The 25,173-nt window shown below is 36.8% G+C and overlaps 1 protein-coding gene across 11 annotated transcripts in view; it reads right to left on the reverse strand.

Annotated features, from left to right (window-relative positions):
- The window catches only part of MAGI2 (membrane associated guanylate kinase, WW and PDZ domain containing 2), a 1,426,516-nt gene that overhangs the window by 767,009 nt on the left and 634,334 nt on the right, over positions 1 to 25,173 (reverse strand). The gene's annotated exons all lie outside the window — the stretch shown is intronic.

A 25,173-nucleotide genomic window follows, 5' to 3' on the forward strand; every position in this document is an offset into this window, starting at 1 on the left:
GGTGTGTGAGGGAGCTTTCAAAGATAGTATCTCATTTGATCATTTGATCTACCATCCAGTTAGGTAGATCAAGCAAGTCTGATAATTCCAGCATTTCAGATAAAACTGAAGCTCAGAAAGGTTTAGATCAAGTGTAAACCACGTCTGTTTCAGGGTTTTTGTTTTTGTTTTGTATTTTTTTTTACCAAGACTGGGGCTCAGGAAACAATATCCTAAAGTATGTCACTTTGGCATGCTGAGTACTTTGGAATAAAGGATATCAGAAGCAGCCTCAGAACCAGGGTCTCTCTGACCTTCTCTTGCCCTCCTGTCTCTTGCGCCTCATTCTCTTCAGAAGTAAGTTATAAAAATCAGAATTTTTCTTCCTCCAAGCAGGTCATAGAAACCAGAACCCCTATTAACCAAAGCTTGTCATAAAAACAAGTTATCACTCTAATTTTCCCCATTTTTCTGTCTGGGGGTTGGCCCTAAAGACATTTCTCTGACTTAGCCTTGTCCGATGGTAGGTTATAAGACCCTCATTCTGGAAGGGTGCTGCCCCATACCCAGGAGGAAGAAATGCTATAACAGAGGCCAAAAATAACCTGGCCAGGCTTTGCTGGGTTTCTCCACTCAGTCTATTAGCATTAGATCGTACTCTTTGTCCAATCATATCTCTACATGGACGTCTATTCTTCATGAAGCTTAAGCATAAAAATGGATAGTTTGCTCTGTATATTTGGGTCTTTCTGATGGGCTCTGTGTCAAGAAAAACTTTGATTAAATAAATCTGTTATGCTTTTCTCTTGTTAACCTGTCTTTTGTTAAACGTGTGTATGTGTGTTCCTATGGTGAGAAAAGCATGATAGATTTATTTAATCAAATGTTGGCTGTGACCCTTAAGATGGGTAAGAAAAGGTATCATCTTTCCATCCCTACACTATTAAACAATGCAATAGCTTAGAACTATTTTTGGCATCATTCTAAAGGTTCTCATTAGGCATGCATGCTGCCTGGCTAAGATTGACAGTCATATATGTAAAGTTATTAGGGGAAAAATGTATAACCCTGTACTTATAACTATACCTTCACTAAACAAAATGAACAAAACTCAAGCTAACCAAGTGAGTAATAAAGTTATCAGCCTACAGTTTTGTTATAACATAATTTTGAAACTATCATTTAACTTCAGAAAACCCAAATAAAATGAAACTAATTAAATATTTTAAAATGAGAGAAAAATCTTCATTCGAGAAATGCTTTTAATTTTGTTCTGCTTCAAGTTAGTTTGTTTAAAAGTCAATTAGGTTTATGCAAGCCTGAGTTTGCAAACAAAATGGAGATTGGATCATTTTATTTTAGGAACCGTTTTTATAAGCCAATAATACAAAATTGTGTAAGGGTTCTATTTTAATGTTTACAACGTTGGAAAAGTATTGAATTGAAAAGCTGTTAAAAGCTTTGTGAAATGAATTGTCAATTTTGCCATCATGTCAAAAGTACTGCCTTTGATGCCACTTTTCTGCTCTGGGGATGTATGTAACTTTTTTTCATTTTGGTACTCTGTTATTTGTTTTCTTTTTTGGGATTTAAAACTATGTTATTTACTCACATAATTGTTCCTCTCATGGTTGTATCTTTACTCCTTGCTCTTGAGAAAGCCATACTATTTATTTCTCCTCTTTCCTGTGTTCCAGGTGCATCATCTAACTTATCTGAGCTAAGTGTCCCTTTCTGTAAAGTGCAAAGTTGGACAAGATATTCTTTATGATCTCTTTCAATTTTAAAACGTCATGCAATTTTAGAGAAAAGCTGAAGGGTCACCCAATATGGTGTGACACCAAAAGACAAATATGAGGAGAGTTACTTTTTCACGCTCTGCAAATTATGCCTGGACACTTCCCTGGTAAGATTTCATAACCTAGACAAGAACACATTATGAATGTGAGACAGAGGGAGACAGAGGAATGAAGGAGAGAGATAGTGAAGCAGGCTGGGAGAGAAACAGAGAGGGAGGCATCTACTGGACATTTATGGATTTCTTGTGTATTAGAGGTAGTAATGAGCCACTATTATCGCCCCCAACACGCCTTGATAGACTCTGACTTCTCTGTTAAAAGCAGCTCTACGTTTCCAGGTGCTCAGAAAACAACAACGACAACAACAACAGACACACACACACACAAAACACCTTAGTATCATCCTTGCCTCCTGTCTTGCACTCCTCCCAGCAAATCCTGCCAGCTGTACCTTCAAAATAGATCAGAATGTAACCCCTTTTCACTACCCCCACACCCAGCAGGTGGGTGCAAGCTACCCTGATGTCTAACATGGACCAGGGCAGCACTCTAACTGTTCTCCTTGCTTCTGCTCTTCTTCTTAGTCAGATTCATGAACCTGTTAAAACCTAAGTCAGATCCTCTGGGTCCTTTTTAATTCCAAAGAGTTTCCATTTCATTCCAAATATAAGTCAATGTAATAAAAATGACTTATGAGGCCCTTCAACATTTGCTGGCCACTTCTAAGCCCCTACCTCTCTGAACTAGTACCTTTTCTCTTGTTTACTAGACTCTGGCCACAAGGACTTCCTGATGGCCCTTCTAAACCAGCACAAGGAGCCCACTATAGGGCCTTTGTGTTTGATGGCCCTCTGCCTAGAATGGTCTTCTCTTCGATATCTGTACGGCTACCTTCCTTGTTTCTTACCTTCTCCCACTTCCCCCCACTCACATACTCTTTCTAGTTCTCAGGAAGCTGCTTTATTTTTCTGTAGTGCTTTCTGGTATCTGACAGACTGCTTACTGCTACGTATTTCAATTATTAATCTTTTTTGTTGCGTGCCACCCCACTAGAATGGAAGCCTAATGAGGCAGAGATTTGAATCACTTCTGCTCACTTAGTGCCTAAAACAGTGCCTGGCACATAATCAGCCCTCTGGAAATACTAGTTGAAATGAATTGAACTGTTTTTAACTACAGGATGGAAAGGAAACCTTGAACTGCATCTTAAGGAGAAGGTAGGACTCTGGATTGGGGATGAGAAGTATGGAGGCGATTTTTTTTTTTTTTTGGAACAGGGAAGTAGATACCACTTGGGAATAAAAGTCTGCTTTGGGAGTATCTCACTTAGTTACCTCAGGTTACAAATGAGAAAATAGAGTCACAAGAGCAGTTAAAGTCACAAAGACAGCAAAAGAGCACAGGGTTAGAACCCTGGTCTTCAAACGCTCCTGTTTCAGGATGCTTCCTAATGATTCAAAATATTTAAATTTTGAGTTTAGCCAGGATGAAATACAAACAAGATTAGAAAGTATTTTTCTGTTCTACCCTGTTACTACCAAACCATCAAGTTAATATTAGCCATCAAAAAGCTAATGCTAGGATCCAAGATGGCTGAATAGGAACAGCTCTGGAGTGCAGTTCCCAGTGAGAACAATGCAGAGGGTGAGTGATCACCACATTTCCAAAAGAGTTATTACTGCCCACAGACCAGGAGATTCCTGGGCCGAAACGTGCCCATGAGTTTTCAGCACAGCTGTTTCAGCCAGCGCAGTGGGTCCCCACACAAAAACTCACAAATCTGGGTGGCCTTTTCAAATGGTCCCTGGAACACCTGGGAGACAGAGCCACCCATTCAACTGAAAAAAGGGGGTCTGAAATATGGAGCCAGGTGATCTGTCTCATGGGGTCCCACCCCCATAAAGACCAGCAATCTGAAATGCTCTGGATTGAGAGTTTCAAAGCAAGCACAGCAGAACCCAGGATGGTCCAGCTCTGTGGGGGAAAGGGTGTCCACCATTACTGAGGCTGTCCGCCATTACCAAGGCAGTCTAACATTACCAAGGCAGTCCGCCACAGAGACAGTCCACCATTACTGAGGCAGACCACCATTACTGAGGCAGTTCTAACTAAACCTCTATAAACAAAATCGCAAGGAAGTTCACACAGAAGCTGGGCAGAGCCCATGGCAGCTCAGCAACAACTCTGCTGGCAGACTGTGACTAAGCTACCTCCTTGTTGGACAGGGCATCTCTGAAAAAAGGCAGCAGCATGTCAGGAACTTATAAATAAAACCCCACCTTCCCAGGACAGAATACCTAGGAAAAAAGGCGGTTATGAGTTCCTCTGCAGCAGACTTAGACATACCTACCCGGTAGCTCTGAACAGAACAATGGAACAGGTGATCCCCAGGCAAGCAAGGTCTGGAGTGGACTTCCAGCAGTCCAACAGTATAGGGGCCTGTTAGAAGGAAAACTAAAAAACAGAAAGAAATAACTTTATCATCAACAAAAAGGACGTCCACTCAGAGACCCCATGCAAAAGTCACCAACTTCAAATAAATCCAAAAAGATGGGAAGAAATCAGTGCAGAAAGGATAAAAACACCCAAAACCAGAATGCCGCTCTTCCTCCAAGAGATCACAACTCCCCACCAGTAAGGGAACAAAGCTGGATGGAGAATGAGTCAATGAATTGACAGAAACCGGCTTCAGAAGATGGGTAATAACAAATTACTCTGAGCTAAAAGAACATATTCTAATGCAATGCAAAGAAACTGAGAACCTTGAAAAAAGGTGTGATGAAATGCTAATGAGAATAAACATCTTAGAGAAGAATATAAATCACTTGATGGAGCTGAAAAACACAAGATGAGAACTTTGCAAAGCATACACAAGTTTCGATAGCTGAATCGACTGAGCAGAAGAAAGGATAACAGAGATTGAAGATCAATTCAGTGAAATAAAACAAGAAGGCAAGATTAGAGAAAAAAGAGTGAAAATAAATGAACAAAGCCTCCAAGAAATATGGGATTATGTGAAAAGACCTAATCTATGTTTGATAGCTGTACCTGAATGTGACAGAGAGAATAAATACAAGCTGGAAAACACTCTTCAGGATATTATACAGAAGAACTTCCCTAACCTAGCAAGGCAGGTCAATATTCATGTCCAGGAAATACAGAGAGCACCATAAAGATATTCCTCAAGAAGAGCAACCCCAAGGCACATAATCATCAGATTCACCAAGGTTGAAATGAAGGAAAAAATGCTAAGGGCAGCCAGAAAGAAAGGCTGGGTTACCCACAAAGGTAAGCCCATCAGACTCATAGCGGATCTCTCCGCAGAAACTCTACAAGCCAGCAGAGAGTGGAGGCCAATATTCAACATCCTTAAATAAAACTGTCAACCCAGAATTTCATATCCAGCCAAACTAAGCTTCATAAGCGAAGAAGAAATAAATCCTTTATGAACAAGCAATTGCTCAGAGATTTCATCACCCCCAGGCCTGCTTTATAAGAGCTCCTGAAAGAAGCACTAAACATAGAAAGAATCAACTAGTACCTGACACTCCAAAAACATACCAAATGGTAAGGAGCATTGACACAATGAAGAAACTGGGTAAATTAATGGGCAAAACAACCAGCTAGCATCAAAATGGCAGGATCAAATTCACACATAACAATATTAACCTTAAATATAAATGCACTAAATGTCCCAATCAAAAGACACAGACTGGTAAATTGGATAAAAAGTCAAAACCCATAGCTGTGCTCTATCTAGGAAACCCATCTCACATGCAAGGACACGTATGGGCTCAAAATAAAGGGATGGAGGAAGATCTACCAAGCAAGTGTTGAGCAAAAAAACCGGGAGTTTCAATCCTAGTCTCTGATAAAATAGACTTTAAACCAACAAAGATCAAAAGAGACAAAGAAAGGCATTGCATAATAGTCAAAGGATCAATGCAGAAAGAAGAGCTAACAATCCTAAATATATATCCACCCAATAGAGGAGCATCCAAATACATAAAGCAAGTTCTTAATGACCTACAAACAGACTTAGACTCCCACACAATAATAGTGCGAGACTTTAACACTCTACTGTTAATATTAGACAGATCAATGAAACAGAATATTAACAAGAATATCCAGGACTTGAACTCAGATCTGGACCACAAACCTAACAGATATATATAGAACTCTCCACCGCAAATCCACAGAATATACATTCTTCTCAGCACCACATCACACCTACTCTAAAATTGACCACATAATTAGAAGTCGATCACTCTTCAGCAAATGCAAAAGAATGGAAATCAGAACAAACAGTCTCTCAGACCACAGTGCAATCAAATTAGAACTCAGAATTAAGAAACTAACACAGAAAAGCACAACTTCATGGAAACTGAACAACTGGCTCTTGACTGTTGATTGCATAAACAATGAAAAGAAGGCAAAAATAAAGATGTTCTTCGAAACCAACGAGAACAAAGACACAACGTACCAGAATCTCTGGGACACATTTAAAGCAATGTCTAGAGGAAAATTTATAGTAATAAATGCTGACATGAGAAGCAAGGAAAGATCTAAAATCAACATCCTATCATCAAAATTGAAACAGCTAGAGGAGCAAGATCAAAAAAACTCAAAGGCTAGCTGAAGATAAGAAATAACTAAGATCAGAGCAGAACTGAAGGAGATAGAGATACAAAAACCCTTCAAAAAAATCAATAAATCCAAGAGCTGGTTTTTTGAAAGGATCATCAAAATAGACCAGTAGCCAGATTAAAAAAGAGAGAAGAATCAAATAGATGCAATTTAAAAAGTAATAAAGAGGATATCACTACCAATTCCACAGAAATACAAACTATCATCAGAGATTACTACAAAGAACTCTATGCACATAAACTAGTAAAACTGGAAGAAAAGGATAAATTCCTGGACACTTGCATCCTCTCAAGCCTAAACTAGGAAGAAGTCGAAACCCTGAATAGATCAATAACAAGGGCTGAAGTTGAGGCAGTAATTAGTAGCCTACCAACCAAAAATAGCCCAGGTCAGATGGGTTCACAGCCAAATTCTACTAGATGCAGAAAGAGGATCTGGAACCACTCCTTCTGAAACTATTCCAAACAATCCAAAAAGAGGGAATCCTTCCCAAATCATTTCATCAGACCAACATCATCCTGATACCAAAATTCGGCAGAGACTCAACAAAAAAAGAATACTTCAGGCCAATATCCACGATGAACATAGATGCAAAAATCTTCAATAAAATACTGGCAAACCAATTGCAACAGCACATCAAAAAGCTTATCCACCATGATCAAGCAGGCTTCATTCCAGGGATGCAAGGCTGGTTCAACATACGCAAGTCTATAAACGTAATCCACCACATAAAAGGACCAAAGAAAAAAACCACATGATTATCTCAATTGATGCAGAGAAGACCTTTGACAAAATTCTACAGCCCTTTATGCTAAAAAATTTCAATAAGCTAGCTGTTGATGGAACGTATCTAGAAATAATAAAAGCTATTTGCAACAAACCCACAGCCAATATCATACTGAACTGGAAGCATTCCCTTTGAAATCTGGCACTAGACAAAGATGCCCTCTCTCACCACTCATATTCAATACAGTATTGGAAATTCGAGCCATAGGAATCAGGCAAGAAAAAGAAATACAGGGTATTCAATTAGGAGTGGAGGAAGTCAAATTGTCTCTATTTGCAGATGACATGATTGTATATTTAGAAGAGCCTATCATCTCGGCCCAAAATCTCCTGAAACTGATAAGCAACTTCAGCAAAGTCTCAGGATACAAAATCAATGTGCAGAAATCACAAGCATTCCTATACACCAATAATAGACTTAAAGAGAGCCAAATCAAGAACGAAATGCCATTCACAATTGCTACAACGAGAATAAAATACCTAGGAATACAACTAACAAAGGATGTAAAGGACCTCTTCAAGGAGAACTGCAAACCACTGCTCCAGAAAATAAGAGAGGACACAAACAAATGGATAAACATTCCATGCTCATGGTTAGGAAGAATCAATATTGTGAAAATGACCATAATGCCCAAAGTAATTTATAGATTCAACACTACCCCCATCAAGCTACCAATGACCTTCCACACAGAACTGGAAAAAACCACCTTAAACTTCATAAGGAACCAAAAGAGAGCCCACATAGCCAAGCCAATTCTAAGCAAAAGGAACAAAGCTGGCAGCATCACGCTGCTGGACTTCAAACTATACAACAAGGCTACAGTGATCAAAACAGCATGGTACTGGTACCAAAACAGAGATATAGACCGGTGGAACAGAACAGAGGCCCTGGAGGCAACACTACACATCTACAACCACCCGATCTTTGACAAACCTGACAAAAATAAGCAATGGGGAAAGGATTCCCTTTTTAATAAATGGTGTAGGGATAACTGGCTAGCCATGTGTAGAAAGCAGAAACTGGACCCCTTTCTGACACCTTACACTAAAATTAACTCCAGATGGATTAAAGACTTAAAGATAAGACCTAATACCACAAAAACCCTAGAAGAAAACTTAGGCAAAACCATTCAGGACATAGGCATAGGCAAGGACTTCATGACTAAAACAACAAAAGCATTGGCAACAAAAGCCAAAATTGACAAATGAAATCTAATTAGACTCCAGAACTCTGTAAAGCAAAAGAAACAATCATTAGAGTGAACCGGTAACCAACAGAATGGGAAAAAAATTTTGTAATCTACCCATCCTGACAAAGGGCTAATATCCAGAATCTAAAAATAAGTAAAACAGATTTACAAGAAAAAAACAAACCCTTTCAAAAGTGGGCTAAGGACATGAACAGACATTTTTCAAAAGAAGACATTTATGAGGCCAAAAAACATACTTAAAATATTGATCATCACTGGTCATTAGAGAAATGCAAATCAAAACCACATTGAGATACTGTCTCGGGCTAGTTAGAATGGCGATCATTAAAAAATCTGGAGACAGCAGATGCTGGAGAGGATGTGGAGAAATAGGAACACTTTTACACTGTTGGTAGGAGTGTAAATTAGTTCAACTATTGTGGGAGACAGTGCGGCGTTTCCTCAAGGACCTAGAAATAGAAATTCCATTTGGCCCAGCAATCCCATTACTGGGTATATATTCAAAGGATTATAAATCATTCTATTATAAGGACACATGCATATATATGTTCATAGCAGCACTGTTTACAATAGCAAAGACCTGTAACCAACCCAAATGCCCATTGACGATAGACTGGGCAAAGAAAAGGAGGCACAGATACACCATGGAATGCTATGCAGCCATAAAAAACAATGAGTTTGTGTTCTTTGTAGGGACATGGATGAATCTCGAAACCATCATTCTCAGCAAACTGACACAAGAACAGAAAATCAATTCTCACTCATAGGCAGGTGTTGAACAATGAGAACACATGGACACAGAGAAGGGAGCATCACACACTGGTATCTGTTGGGGGAGAATAGAGGAGGGACAGCGTGGAGTAGGAAGGTTGGGGAGGGAGAACACGGGGAGAAATGCCAGATATAGGTGACGGGGGGATGGAGGCAGCAAACCACATTGCCATGTAGGCACCTATGCAACAATCCTGCATGCTTTACACATGTACCCCAGAACCGAAAGTGCAATAAAATATATATATTAAATAAATAAATAAACGTTCACTCTTGCTCCAAAAAAAAAAAAGCTAATGCTGGATATCACTTACATAATTATACTTCCTCAGTAAGAATTAGCTTTGTGTAAGCATAAAATCAGAATTTAAACTCTCACATTCAAAAAAAAAAAAATCATTGGAAAGTGCCTGGAACTATAGAAAATGAAAGAATGGCAGAGTATCAGTATTTGATGGAGCCAGGTGATGGTTATTTAGAGTTAATTATATGATTTTGTTAATTTTTCATGTTTGAAATTTTCTAGTATAGAAGTTTAATGATTAAAAATAAACAGAATAAATCCCAAAGTTTCATTCAGTCTTATTTTATTCCTCAAAAAATAATGATAGCAGTCAGATACCATTCTCTCCATTCTCTGCCTCTTAATTTCCTCTTCACTCAAGAATACAGAATTCATGTCCTCCTGTGTGATGCCAAGGCACAGACATGCCCTGACAGATCGTGAATGAGCATGTGCAGAGCAGTGATCAACTTTAGAATGGTTGTGGGTGAGACCAAATGGACTTCTGCTTATGGGAGTCAAACCACGTGCTTTGGGAAAGGAAAGACCTGCATATTCCCTTCCCTTCCCCAAGTTAGTGGCAAAATAGCAATAAAAAAAGTATGTATGTGGCATAATCTCTTTTATACTCTAAGAAAGAATTTCTATTCTGTGAATTGTCTGTGACTGATGTATTATTATAGCCTTACTCTTCCAGATTCCCAGCTTTCCCTCTTTTGATGAGACCAATCAAAATGAATTTTTGTCTTTCCCATAGCTTCCAGGTTACTCCATCCAACATTTCCATTTTATTTGGTCTTTTTATCTTTCATATCCTAAGTTTAGTGTTCTCCAGATGTGTATAATTTCACAAATTCTCTTCATTTTTCCTGTGACTGCCCTTTCTCTCTAATCCTGGATCTCCTCATTTTAAAAAAATTTGAATTATGGGCACCTATCTTTGCTTACAAAAAAAAAGTGAAAAAGCACTGACTATAATTTAGTTTAATGTTTATGACTCATAGATGTGTAATCCAGTTTAGATTTCTGTAGTTTAGAACTGAGCTAGGAAAGTACTATGCCTCATCATTTTCTATTCAGGGATTCCCTTTCCCTTATGAAATACCTCCCACTAATAACTCCATTTAAGTCCTATTTCCTCTTACTGTCTGAATATCATTGGGGTATTCCTGCAAGTATTATATGCTGTTACTCCAATGATTTAAGTCTTTCCAGACCTTCCCATTGCAGCTGACATTAAGTACAACGAATTCCTGGAGACCATGTAAGGTGTGGCTTCTCTACCTCTATACCTCTACGAGAGGCTCCGTCCTCCTTCTGGGTCACCGTCCAGATCTCACTGGTCTCCTCTCAGTTTCTCCTGGCATACTATCTAGAGTAGATTCCCTGCATATCCTTCTTCTCAGCCTTTTGCGGGTTTTCTTACTAATACTGATAACAGTTCATTTTACATATTTTATTCATTTTGTCTACTTCCAGTTTTGAAAATCTATTCATTGCATTGTAAGCTACTGTAGGACAAAAATCTCCTCTTTGTTACAGTTCTCTCCCTAAGATTTAGAATAAAAAAAAAAAAAGTAAAATGGTTATGAGGATCATTTATTTGAGCTACCCAAGTCTCACAAACATATATTTGATTTATTCTTCGTTCATCTTAGGGAAACAAGAAATCTTTCAAGTTTGGTTAATAGCAGAATCCATTAAATTTGACTTCAATTATCTAAGTAGCCAATAATTTCCTCTTACTGGCACATGCTTTCTCAGCAGAGATTTAAAATCCATGGGCAATGAATGATATTGCTTGCTGTGATGATTTCTTACTCTTCAAACATTTTGCATATTCTCTAGAACTAAACAGTGATTCTTTCTAGCTCTTTTTATTTGTGTTTTTCTTTATTTTTAAAAATTCATTTTTACTTGTAAGTTTTATGAGTACCTAACAGTTGTATATATTTATGAGATATTTTGATAAAGCATACAATGTGTAATAATGACATCAAGGTAAATGTGGTATCTATTGCCTCAAGTATGTATCATTTCTTTGTGTTACAAACATTCCAATTATACTCTTAGTTATTTTTAAATGGACAATAGATTATTATTGACTGTAGTCACCCTGCTGTACTATCACATATTAACTCTTATTCATTCTATCTGTAGCTCTTTAGTTAGCACAAAAATCCATAAAATTTATGGTCGTTTACAAATATCAAAATATGGGTGTTGTGGTGATATGCAGGATCCATTTTGAAATAAAATGAAAATAGTTATAAGTAGGTCCTATCTGAGAAGCAGAAATGCTCAAACTGCTTATCAATTGCAAACATAAAATATACTCAAGCATATAACTTATATTTATACCTAAATAGAGCAATAGAGTGATCAATTGATAGGCCAATGGACAGATCAATTGATTGTTAGCTAATTTAGAATAAAATTATATATTTTGCATGAAACAATATTTTCACTTATCCAGTAAAATAAAACAAATGTGTATTCTCACTTCAGGAAATTAGAAACTCTTTACTAGGTAGTATAATGTAAAATATTAGAGTTGTACATAGTTAAACATATTAGTCTACAGTACACATAGGCATGAAAGTCTTACTTGGTAATATCTGAGATATGATATGAGGCCTTGCTCCTTTAAAAAACAGATGTTCCATTATATATTTATTTTATAGAATCCATCCTTTAACAAAGCAAAAAGGGTTCATAAAAGTGAAATAAGATTTCTGCTGAAATTTCGTTAACAGATCACTTTGCCTTCCTGGAATTTTTGTTTTTGTTTTTTGAGACAGAGTCTTCCTCTGTTGCTCAGGCTGGAATACAGTGTCAAGATCTCAGCTCACTGCGACCTCTGCCTCCCAGGTTCAAGTGCTTCTCATGCCTCAGCCTCCTGAGTAGCTTGGATTACAGGTGCCCGCCAGCCACCATGCCCTGCTAATCTTTGTATTTTAAGTACAGACAGGGTTTCACCATGTTAGCTAGGCTGCTTTCGAACTCCTGACCTCAAGTGATCCACCTGCCGGGGCCTCCCAAAGCGTTGGGATTAGAGGTGTGAGCCACTGGGCTAGACCCTGTCATCATAATCAATAGTAAGATTAATAACAGTACAAGTGAAGAGGGAGACCCAGGCGTCTCAGATCAACTTCTCCTTTGACTATCACACTGCATTTCGACAGAAGAAAAGGCTGACCGACTGGCGCCTCCAGTTTCACCTTCCTGTAGGTGGCAGGCTGGGTCTTGGGGAAACTCTCCGGAAGGCACTATTTTTACTTAAAACAAGATCAAACCAGAAACCTTTTCATATGTGATTCCTAAAACTGTAAACCGGAAACCTTTTCACATGTAATTCCTGAAGCTGTAAACCGAGACCCTTTTCATATGTGATTTCTAAAGCTATAAACCTAAGATTCTTCCATGTGTAACATCTAAGGTATAAAAGCCTATATATATAAAGGCAGAACCTTCCTTTGTTAGATGAGCTGGGTTTTGGACAGATTACCCCCCAAGGCTCCCGGCCGAATAAGCCCCTCTTCTTCCCGTATTCGGTGTTGGAGAGATCCGTTTCCCACGGCCGCTCCTGCTACACGAGCAGTAACAAAGCTTACTCTGAGTACTCATGTCATACTTGTTATGCCAGGTACTATCTACATAAATGTCACAGATAAAAATTTGATGCATACTACACAGAAGAAGAAATGGATCTTTGAGGAATAAAGTGACTTGCCCAAGGTCCCACAGCTAGCACAGTATCTGAGTTTGGATTTAAATCCAAGACGTCTGACTCCAAATGGTACTGTCAAACAGTCTATAAAACTAGAGGATTAAATGAAATAGATCCAGAAAAACACAGCTGCGATTTTCTAAATATTAATCAACTGCTATACAGGAAAGCAAAAATGGTATGCTGGGAAAAACAACAGGTTTGAGTAGAGTGCTATAGTAACGGCCTTTGGAGAGAAGTCCTCCGTAATAGAAAAATGGGCAAAGAATACGAAACTGGTAAGTCACACTGAAGAAATACTCATGACCAAAAAAAGAAAAAGGAAAAAGAGAGAGAAAAAAGTTTAACTAACAAAGAAATGCAAATCAAAACAAGATAACATTTTCTGCTTTGAAATTGGCAAAGGTTTTTGAGGGGATATTAATTTTTTCCCTTATATTGGAGAAATTATTGATAAACAGGCACTTTTGCTAATGGTATAATTTAGTGAACTTCCTGCAAGATAGTTTGGAATTATGAATGAAAAACTCAAGATTGTCTATTTTCTCTTCTGGAAGTTTAAGAAAACAGATTTGGGCAAAGCATTATTTTTAATAGCTAATCAAGAGAAACAATCTTTTTTTCCTTTTTTTGATGAACTTTTGCTCTGTTTCCCAGACTGGAGTGCAGTGGCACGATCTCGGCTCACTGCAGACTCAGTCTCCCAGGTTCAAGCGATTCTCCTGCCTCAGCCTCCCAAGTATCTGGGACTACAGGCGCCACCACACCTGGCTAATTTTTGTATTTTTAGTAGAGACAGGGCTTCACCATATCAGACAGGCTGGTCTTGAACTCCTGACCTCAAGTGATCTATCAGCCTCTGGCTCCCAAAGTGCTAGAATTATAGACATGAGCCATTGTACCCTGCCAAGAAACAATCTTCATGTGCCAACACAGTAGGGGGTGTGTCAAATTACCATGGAGTATCCTTAAAATAGAAAATCATATAGTTACCGAATTATGTTTTAGAATTTAGAAAATGATCTTTATTTTTAAAAACATGTATAGGATGCTATACACTAAATTTTCATAGTGCTTATCTCTTCCTAGACAGATTTCTGCTGAGTTACTTTATATATTGCAAAACTGGTCATTAGGAATAAGATTGATTCACTATGTTACTTATTAAGAAGCACTAGAGAAGAAACATGGAAGAGTCGAACACGTTTGGCCTAAGTCCCAATGCAGACGTTATCCCTGCTGGCTGCGTCATTTGAGTAACTTATTTATAAAACTGTCATAGTATTACATCTTTAGGGTTACACGGGGAATCACGAGGAACATATGTAAAGCCTTTACACGATAAACACTTAGGAAGTGTTCGCTGACCACCTCATATTCTCAGTTTACAGCCTTAATGCGAAAATGCAATTTTATTTTGTACAACTTCATATGAACAACAGCTTTTATAATTATTTAAAGCTGCATTTTTTATTAACAAGTGAGCTATACTACAATGACACTGCTATAGAGCTTTATCAAAGGATGATAAAAGAGGCAAGGAACCTCAGGCTGGAAATAAATGTGAGAAGAGGACCATGGTTACAGAGCATTGAGAGGAGCACATTCTATGCACCCAGCCTGTCAATTTGAACTCCCTATAATCAAGTATAAAATCATTCCAGTAAGTACAGATGGAGATTTCCTTTCTGAATTTTTTTACGGTTTATTTGCTTCTCATATTTCTCAAACACATTATTTGAATAACACAAACCACAAATATTTATATTCTACTGTGGATTGCATAAGTGTAAATGGTTAACTGAAAAAAAGAAGTAATTTATACAGTGAAAGAGCAATACAAAACACATCAGCCCAATACAACCACCCCATAGGTCTGTAGGCGTGAATAACAAAGCTGACTAAATGAGAACATTCTCAGCGTGCACTGTGCTGTTTACATTCTTACTAAGAAAATGTGCCTGAGTTAGAATTTATACTTCCAAACAGATTCTCAAATAATATTTTTGATGTTAATATGTCAGATCACCAGGATAACTGGCTCCATGTCTTTTAGGCCCATGTTACGTTTCTCAGATCCCTTTGAACATAGGGGTACCCATGTTACTTGTTTTGTATAAGCATGGAAGTAACAGATTACTTCTGAAAGGCAGTTTTAAGAGCTGGTATGCAATTGTACATCTTTTCTTTTCCATTTTGCCACTGTATCCTGGAAAGCTGTAGATGGTGGCAGCTCTATCATTCTGCACCCCAGAGAGAGGGGCATAGGGAAGAGACTCCAACTGATGTTTGAGAGACATGCACTGTGAGGAAAAACAAAACCTCACTGATTTAAAGCAATGGCCCTCGACTGGAGGCAATTTTGCGCCCCAAAAGAATAACTGGCAATATCTAGAGACATTTTTTGGCTTTTACAAGTTGCGTGGGATGTGCACCAATGGCATCTAGTGGATAAATGCCAGAGAGGCGGCTTAACATCTGGCAATACACCAGACAGCCTCCCCCAACAGAGTTCTCCAATCCAAAATGTTAGCGCAAAGTTTGAGAAATCCTGTCAATCATGGCGATATAAGGATTTTTGTTGGTACAGCACAAGCTAGGATATTCTGACTGATAGATGGTTCAATATTTGGAAATCTATTAATATAATCTTACCATAATGATGGGGCAAAGGAGAAAAAAGGTGATCTTCTCAATAGATTCAGAAAACTCATGTGAGAAAAATACACTATCTGTTAGTAAGAAGGAAATAATAGCTGTTTTCTTAATGTCATATTTCAGTATCGTAAAACATATTTCTCAGAACAAAAGTAAAAATATCTGATTGATATTTGGCCAGTTGAAAGAGTCCATAAAGCCAAAAACTGGAAAGAGTACAGTTGCTTAGTTGGTGGTCGTATATCACATACACTTTCTGCTTCAGAAAATATGTGCTCATATTCATTGATAGAATCCATGAACATGTCTTGGGGACATCTGGTTCATGTAGGTATTTGAACAAAGTCTGCTGTATCGTCTCTGCGTTTTAAATTAAGGTATTTTAAAAGGAATTTATTACAACAGTTGTGACCTCTAAAATGAGTAGATGGTTCTTGCATCTCACTAAGTATTTGATAATAAGGTATTCTAAATTATGGGTGGCCTCCCATTGTTACACACTTATGTTCTTTTTATCCATTTGGTAATAATCAAAACTTAATATTACAATTGACTAAGAACTGGGACCAGTGAGAACTGACACATTTTGCTATTCCAGTGACAGCACTGCCTGGTTAATCCTGGGGTGAGGGCTCAGCTGAGTTGGTTGGTAGTTGCATTCTAAGAATCTCATGAATTCTCAGGAGCTTAGCAATGAAACTAACTGAAATAGAGGAGCAAAAGATGCTTAAGAAACAGGAATTCCCATGGAAACTGCCCTTCTCCACATTACTTATCATTCAAAGACTTGTGTGGTCATAAAATTGTCAATGGAAATTTTTGAGACAGATAACATAAATTTTGGAAGTAGTTCAAATGTCTTTGGCAAATGAAAAATTCCTGTTTGTCACAGGATTTATCAGGTAAGAAGATGGTTTCTTCAGTTTAGATTTTACTGATTTTGTTTTAAGAAGCCTTTACTTGTCCAGTTCATGCAAAAGAAAAAAAAAACAACAAATTCTAAAGGAATATTTTAATGCTGTTTTTCAAGAAAATTGGATTTTACATATTTGGAAATTATAAACACCATATACTTGTATTTTATTTTCTCTACTGATCAATTGGAGGATTTTATGGAATAAAGTAAGTTTTCTGGACATGAAATTGCAATTATGAACACTAAAACTATTGGAAATGAGGAGTTAACTTATGTTGGCTACACACATAACCAAGATCCAGGGGCAAATTGAAAGAAAGATTCATATCATTTTCACCATTTATTTCTAATGGAAAAAAACTTGTTTTTATAGATAAGGTCTATGTTTGCCATGCTGATCTTGAACTCTAGGGCTCAAGTGATTCTTCTATTATAGAGTAGCTGAGATTACAGGCATGCGCCACCATGCCAGACCACTATCTCCACTTTTATTCAACATAGTACTAGATGTCCTACTCAGTGCAATTGAAAAGAGAAAGAAATAAGCAGTATTCCAATTGGAAAGAAAGATGTCAAATTATTCTTGTTTGCAATGATCTTATATTGCATATATAAATATAAGATTATTATGATCTTATATATATGATTATTTGATCATATAATTATTGATGATGATCTTATATACATGTTTATTTGATCTTATATTTAAGATCGTACAATATAATAATTTTATATTTAGATCTTATGCAATGATTTTTTTATTTAAAAAATTTAAAAACACCACCAAAAGACTCTTAGAATAGATAAGTTTAGTAAAGTTACAGGATATAAAATTGACTCATGAGAACAAGTAGCATTTCTATACACTAACAATGATCAATCTGCAGAAGAAATCAAGAAAGTAATTACATTTATAATAACTACAAAAAAACTAAAGTACCCAGGAATAAACTTAAAAAGTGATGCATCTCTACAAGGAAAATTCTTAAAACACTGATGAAAAAAGTCAAAGACACACAAAATGGTGGAAAGATATTCCATGCTTGTGGATTGAAATAATATTGTTAAAATTTATATCAAACTACCAATCACATTCTTCACAAAAATATAAAAAACAATCCTAAAATTCATATGGAATCACAAAAGGCTTCAAATAGCAAAAACAATTCTGAGCATCTGGAGGCATCACATTACCTGATTTCAAATTATGTAATAAAGCTATAATAACCAAAGCAGCATTGTACTGGCATAAAAACAGACCCATAGACCAATGGAACAGAATAGAGAACACAGAAATAAATCTACACACAGCCAACTCATCTTTGACAAAGGTGCCAGAAACATACAATAGGGAAAGGACAGTCTGTTTAAATAAATGGTGCCAGGAAAACTGGATAACCATATGCAGAATGAAACTACAATTAATTTTCACCATATGCAAAAATCAACTCCAAATGAAATAAAGACTTAAATATGAAACTATAAAACTACTAGAAGAAAACATTGGGAAAATGTTATAGGGTGTTGGTCTGCGGAAAGATTTTTTAGCTTCAAGTATTTTCATTTGTCTCACAACAAAAGCAAAAAGAGACAAATGAAAATATTTCAGGCTAAAAAGCTTTTATACAGCAAAGGAAATAATTTAAAAAGTGAAGACATAACCTACAGAATGGGAGAAAATATTTGCAAACCTGCATCCAACAAGGGATTGGTAACATGACATAAGAAACTCAAACAACTCAGTAGTTAAAACACACACACACACACACACACACACACACAGACACACACACAAGTAATCAGATTTAAAAATGATCAAAAGACCTGAATAGACATTTCTCAAAAGAAGACATACAAATGGAAAACAGGTGTATGAATAAAAGTTCAATATCACTCATCAGCAACAGGTAAATGCAAATCAAAACCACCGTAGGATATCATCTCACTCCAGTTAAAATGGCTAATACCAAAAAACACAAAAAAATAATCAATGTTGGTGAGGATGCAGAGAAAGGAGGATGTTCGTACACTGTTGGTGGGAATGTAATGTAGTGCAGCCGTGATCAAAAACAGTATGCAAGTTCTGCAAAACTTTAAAATAGCATATGATCCAGCAATCACACTGCTGTGTATATATATCTAAAAGGAAGGTAATCAAAAAGGAATCTGTACTCTCATGTTTAATGCACCACTATTCACAACAGCCAAGTTATGGAATCAATATAAGTATCAGCAAATGAATAGATAAAATTTGGTATATATGCACAATGGAATATTATTAAGCCATAAAATAGAATGAAATCCAGTCATTTGAAGCAATATGTATAGAATTGGAAGTCACTGTGTTATAGCAAAATTAGCCAGGCACAGAAAGACAAATATTGTATGTTCTCACTCTTATGTGGGACCTAAAAACGTGGATTTCATGGAGGTAGAGAGTAGAATGGTCATTATCAGAGACTGAAAAGGGAAGATGTGAGTGAAGAATGAAGAGAAGTTGGTTAACGGATACAAAAATACAGTTAGATAGAAGGAATAAGTTCTAGTATTCGATACTACAGCAGGAAAATTATAATTAACAATGATTTACTGAATATTTCAAAATAGCTAGAAGGGAAGGATTGTAATGTTCCTAACACAAAGAAAAAAATGTTTGAGGTCGTGGATATACTAATTACCCTGATTTAATCATTTACTATTGCATACAAGTATCAAAATATTACATGTTCCCCCACGATATGTAAAACTATGATATATCATTAAAAATATAAAATTAAAAAAGACTTATCTATATCACATAGCTAAAAACGGCAACCTATCCTGGGTAATGATCCATTTAATTATTCTTTTTTATTTAAGTGAGCTCTAGAAATCCTAAATCCCATAGAATAGATCAATACAAACTTTGGGAATTCGGCTTCAAAATCTGTGATGTACTAATCTCAGGTGTAGAATCAGATAATGGAGCTTTTTATTTAGGCAACATCCACTGTTTCTTTATTTATGTAAATGAATTTTAAGAAGAGTAATTGGAACATTATGTCGGTAATGTTCTGTTTTAATAACAGAAATAATAAACTTCAGATATGTTAATCACATATAAATGTAAACCAGTGAGTATTTATTATCAAAACACAGCAAAAGGTTTGTAATATTCAAAAGTGTTATTGTTATATCTTTGCTACACATCAGGTATACGTTTTATCCAAACAATGTCAAAGTTCTACGGAGACAACTTCCAGGCCCAGTGGATTATATGTTCACACTAGGGGTGAGGGGAGAGGGGTCCGGAAAAACCAGAACCCTTAGAGAGCTGGTATAGTCTTGCCCAAAGGGAAAGAGTATCCAAGAGCAGTTCAAATAATAGGGTGCATGACAATGAAACCTGACACATTAATAATAATGTCCATTCTAATTCCAGAGGAATCTAGAAACATACTTTGCAAAAGAACAGGGTCACACAATGGCACAAGATACAAAGTGCTTGTTTTATTCTTTCTGTTCCGTTTTCTCTAGGTAAGTGACCAGGAGATAAAAATGAACAAAAATAAGTAACAGGTTGTTTTTAAAATACAGATCAATGGGCGAAGAGAAAAACTTCATTCTTTACCCTCGAGAATTGCTTAGATGTAGGATTTATACAGGCTGCATTCTGGATTGGCAATAAACCAGTTGTGAAAACTACTGTATTTCTATGATCATTAATTCATCTTATAGGAGAAATTGCTCTGAAGAGGGTTTCAATTATCCAATATTGTATCAACCCTGCTTTATAAATGACTAGTCAATTCAGTCAATGAATTATCTCATATGGAAAAAATTCAATGACATAAGGTATTCTTATCACGTTGACAAACACAACATTAAGCCAAACAGAAAATTAAATGAGTTGGTTTGTCAGATTTTCGCTTCTTGGTAAATAAGTTCATTGACTATGCATGCAGGCGTGGTCTCTCCTTATGAAAATGTGGGCTGGAACGGGCCTGATGGGCTACATGGCTCTGCTGCTCCTTGTTCTTTTATTTTGTTTCTTTTCCTTATTCTTCTCTTTGAGATTGGTCTTTGGAAACTGGGCTTCAATCTTTAGGCTGCAGAGTGGATATTGAAGGAGAGGCCACAGTCTTGTGGTCATTTCCCAATGGAGAAACACCCATGCCTTTCTTTGACATTTATGGACCACAGTTATTAAACAATAATTTTCTCTCTGAACTATACTCAGTAAAACGTGCAAGTAGAGAGCTCTGCAAACTTCCATGCTGAGCTCAAGTCGCTCATCTGTATTCCAGCTAAGGCAAATCTAACATACACTTTGTACAAAACCACCAGGCTGGAAATGTATATCACGGCCTAGCAGGTGAATTCCAAAGGCCTTTGCCAAACAACCTATGTCTCCTCATATTTACTATCTTGCAAGAAGATCAACAAAGAAAAGACATGAATGATGGTATTACAACTGGAATTTCTATTTTTCATGGATGATTGCCATAGTGCTCAATTTTGGGGTTATGAAATTGTTGGGGGATAATAACTGCAGTGACTTTTACAATTTATTCCTTCATTGGTCAGGACAGGTCCTTGTCTGTCTTTGCTAGTGTCCCTTTTATGTCCTGCGGATGATTTGCAGAGCATGTGCCTGATATACTACAGCTTTCAGGAAATAGGCAGTGGACAACTATTGAAATGAGATATGCTTGTTTTTGAGAGCATACAAGGGGCTGTATATGACCACTCTGTACACTGGCAGAAATAAACATCGTAAACACAAAATTCCATAAGCATTACCTGGTTTGGCCTTTATGAGCCCCAAATATAAACTCTAATAACAGAAGCAGGGGAGAGTCCTGAATTCAGAAGATAACACGAATGTCAAAATGATTCACTGAAAATAACCAAAGCCACACTTATGAATAAGAATGTTTTCTACACCATTGTGTACACATTTAATACCTATGGTTTCTGTTATCAACCTCTATTTCCTCCTTTCTAAGGAAGTGGCAAAAAACTTTAACCCATGTGGCCAAGGATATAGATTTGTTCCACTTTGGACTCTTCTGTGTGAGCTGCATGACTATTTTTCTATGAGGTATAATCTGAGGAAAAATGTTTGCTTCTTGTGTCAGGGTGCCAATTTTTGCTTTTGTTCTTCCTTCAAATTCAGTCTTAAAGGAGAAAGTCTTAATTCCTCCAAAGTGCTTTACTCCTGTATTTTTCAGGTTCCTGGTTGAAGCTGTGCAGTGCTGTTGCTCTCTGCCTTTCTTACCTGAGTATTTTGAGATTTTTCTGCCAATTACCAGCTCCCTGTGGGATCAGCTTTTTTCCACAGAACTTTTTTTTAAGTACTAGAGTTTTTGTGGAATATATGCTACAAAACAGCAGCTATAGTGAGGGAAAGCAGCACTTCTTTTGGGCAGAAATATTTTATTTTACTATTTAGAACACATTAAAATGGATCTTCCATTATATAAAATTAATATTTTAACACTTTATATGCAATTTAATTAAACTTGCCCCTAGAAGTTCTGTGGTATGATTAATCTTACCACAGTAAATATTTTGAAAGTTTTACCACTATTTTAATTTCCTAAAACCCATGGATGAGAAGCTTTAATATTAATCTATAGACTCTGATTAAACTCAGTAATACTGAAACTATCTATAGATAATTAGTTATTGAATTGTCCAGGCAGACTAACTTTTATAACAAACAATTCCAAAACATATGTGGCATTGGGCAAACAAAGCTTATTTTTACTCACAGTTCAATATAGATAGGCATGAGAGGTGATGGAGGAGTGGGGAGAATGAATTGTGATCCACATAGTCATTCAGGGATCCAGGTCTTCCCTGTTGTGGCTCCCCTCTCCTCTAGGCCTTTGTTATCCTCTCTATTCAGTTGGAGGCTTAATGGGAGAGTCCTAAAAATAGCTATTCCGGCTCACAGTTACTCAGAACTGACAGCTATGTGTCCAAGAAGAAAAGAAGAGCATGGATATTCCTTATAACTAGTCATCTCTCATAGAGATGAGATGATTTAACATCACTCACTCAAGGACAAAAATAGAATAATTTTTGGTCTATCATACAATTACATTTTGTCTTAGTTTTAACATTTAATTTTCATTGTATATTTACATGCAAAAGTGAGGTTATAATAACACTACTCTGTAGCTAATACATGAAAATGATTCTATTGTGTCTTGCTCAGTAGGACTTTATGTTATTTTCTTAATGAGAGCAATGATTCACACTGAGCCATCCATGTTTCCTTGCTCAGTTTTTTTGCGATCAATGGCAGGCATTTGTAAGATGCTTGAATGGGGTTTCAGGTTCCAAGTGAAATAACAGAGAAAATTGAACTTATCTGACCATGAAAGGCAAACTCTAATTGAAAAGACTGAAGTTAACAGCCATATTTAAAGAAATAATAATACACAAATGACCTATGAGAATATAATTTCATAAAAACCAGGATATAGACTTTTATTTTAGCTACAGGGTTTAATGTTTTATTGTTTAATAATTTAAATGATTGACAGTGTTTAGGGATGTTTGATCATATTTGGGCAATGCATTGTATTGCTGGCTAAGAAAAATGAATGTGTCTTTTTGAGTTTGTTTAACATTTGGCAAGAGATTTAAAGACTGAGGATAATAATTCAAAACAATTTTTTCTCGGCAACAGGAAACTTCATAGGTTTATTTAGAAACAAGGAAACTGCAAATTGCCTGATTCGAAATACAGAACCCTTACTTGAATAATCAGAAGACAAGCACTTCATGTCTACATATCAGCACCATTAGGTTTGCTCTTACAGAGCACAGCCAAGATGAACGATCTGGGAAAGCTTCAGAATTGTGCTTAAAACTAGGTTTATAATTGGGACTTAGACATGTTTTGATATCCAGAAATGAGGCACACGCTTTGAGGCCATTATGTACCCCCAAACCATTATTGATAATGTACTGTCTACCAATCATCCAAATTATGTGTGTCTGTATATGAAAGGAAAGTGTTACCTCTGCAAACCAGGTAGGAACCAGGGAGGAAAATAGATTGATAGCATGCAACTCAAGTAATTAATAAGAAAGGTTTTTGTTTTTTTTTGGTGGTCCACAGGGATTATTTCACTTAAAAATTGTAAAATTAGTTTGCCTTTCAACATTTCGTGTAAGTCATTTAAAGTGATTCAAGTGTAAAGCAGGAACTTCAATTTTTTTAAACTACCATACAGCAAGCCCTTTCTGCGTGCCAGACTCTGAGATCAGCAGCTATTATGAGTGACCTCATGTATTACTCACCATCTTATAAGACAGATGCTACTGTTATCCTTTCTCCTCCTCTTTCTATTGTTACCACTAAACTTGTTTATTTGTTAAATGTTTAATGGTTATCTAATATACACCAAATACTATGAAAGGCACGGAGAAAATACTGAGGTGCACAGAGAATAATCTGCAACTAATATAATGTCATTTTACTACATTATGTCATTCATTCTGAATAATCCATTACCAAGAGTTTTCTGTTCCTCCAGATCAAGGACTTTTCTTTCTTGGGCTCTCTCATAAACACTTCCTCCTCTGGAAACGCTCTTTTCTGTACTCTTCTCCAGGCTTTTGTACCTAAGATCTTAACGTAAATATCACTTCCTCAAAGAGAGTTTCTGTGATCTACCAATCTAATTCAAATTCCTTAAGTTAACCTTTCTCATAGTCCTTCTTCATTCTCCTTTATCCCACTGAACACAATTTATAACCGTACATTCATGAATGTTTGTTTAATGCCTGTGTTCTAAATTTAACTATAATCTCCCTGAGGGCAAGAGCCATGCATTTAGGTTTTTTATATGTAAAGTTCAGGGTTTTATATTTTGTTCTAAGGGCAAATAGAAGCCATGTATTTGGCTTTTTAACAGTTCAGCGAAATGTTCCAATTTACATTTTTAAAAGCCCCAAGACCATTCATCATGCACTTTACTGGACAAAATTGTGTGGGTTCATGTGGGAGAGTGCCAGCTAAACAAAGGGAAGCACAGGAGTGGAGCACAGAGGACTTTCAGGGCAGTGAAACTACTCTGCATACTACTACTATATAATGGTAGATACGTGACATGAAAATATGAATTTACCTGACCGTGAATGGCATCCCATAGAATGCATGACACCAAGAATGAACCTGAATATAAACTACAGAATTGAATGTACATCATTATTATTTTTTTCTCTCTCTCTTTTTTTTTTTTTTTTTTTTTTTTTTTGAGACGGAGTTTCGCTCTTGTTACCCAGGCTGGAGTGCAATGGCGCGATCTCGGCTCACTGCAACCTCCGCCTCCTGGGTTCAGGCAATTCTCCTGCCTCAGCCTCCTGAGTAGCTGGGATTACAGGCACGCGCC

The sequence above is a fragment of the Saimiri boliviensis genome, chromosome 10 (genome assembly GCF_048565385.1).
Source record: "Saimiri boliviensis isolate mSaiBol1 chromosome 10, mSaiBol1.pri, whole genome shotgun sequence".
Lineage (NCBI taxonomy): Eukaryota > Metazoa > Chordata > Mammalia > Primates > Cebidae > Saimiri > Saimiri boliviensis.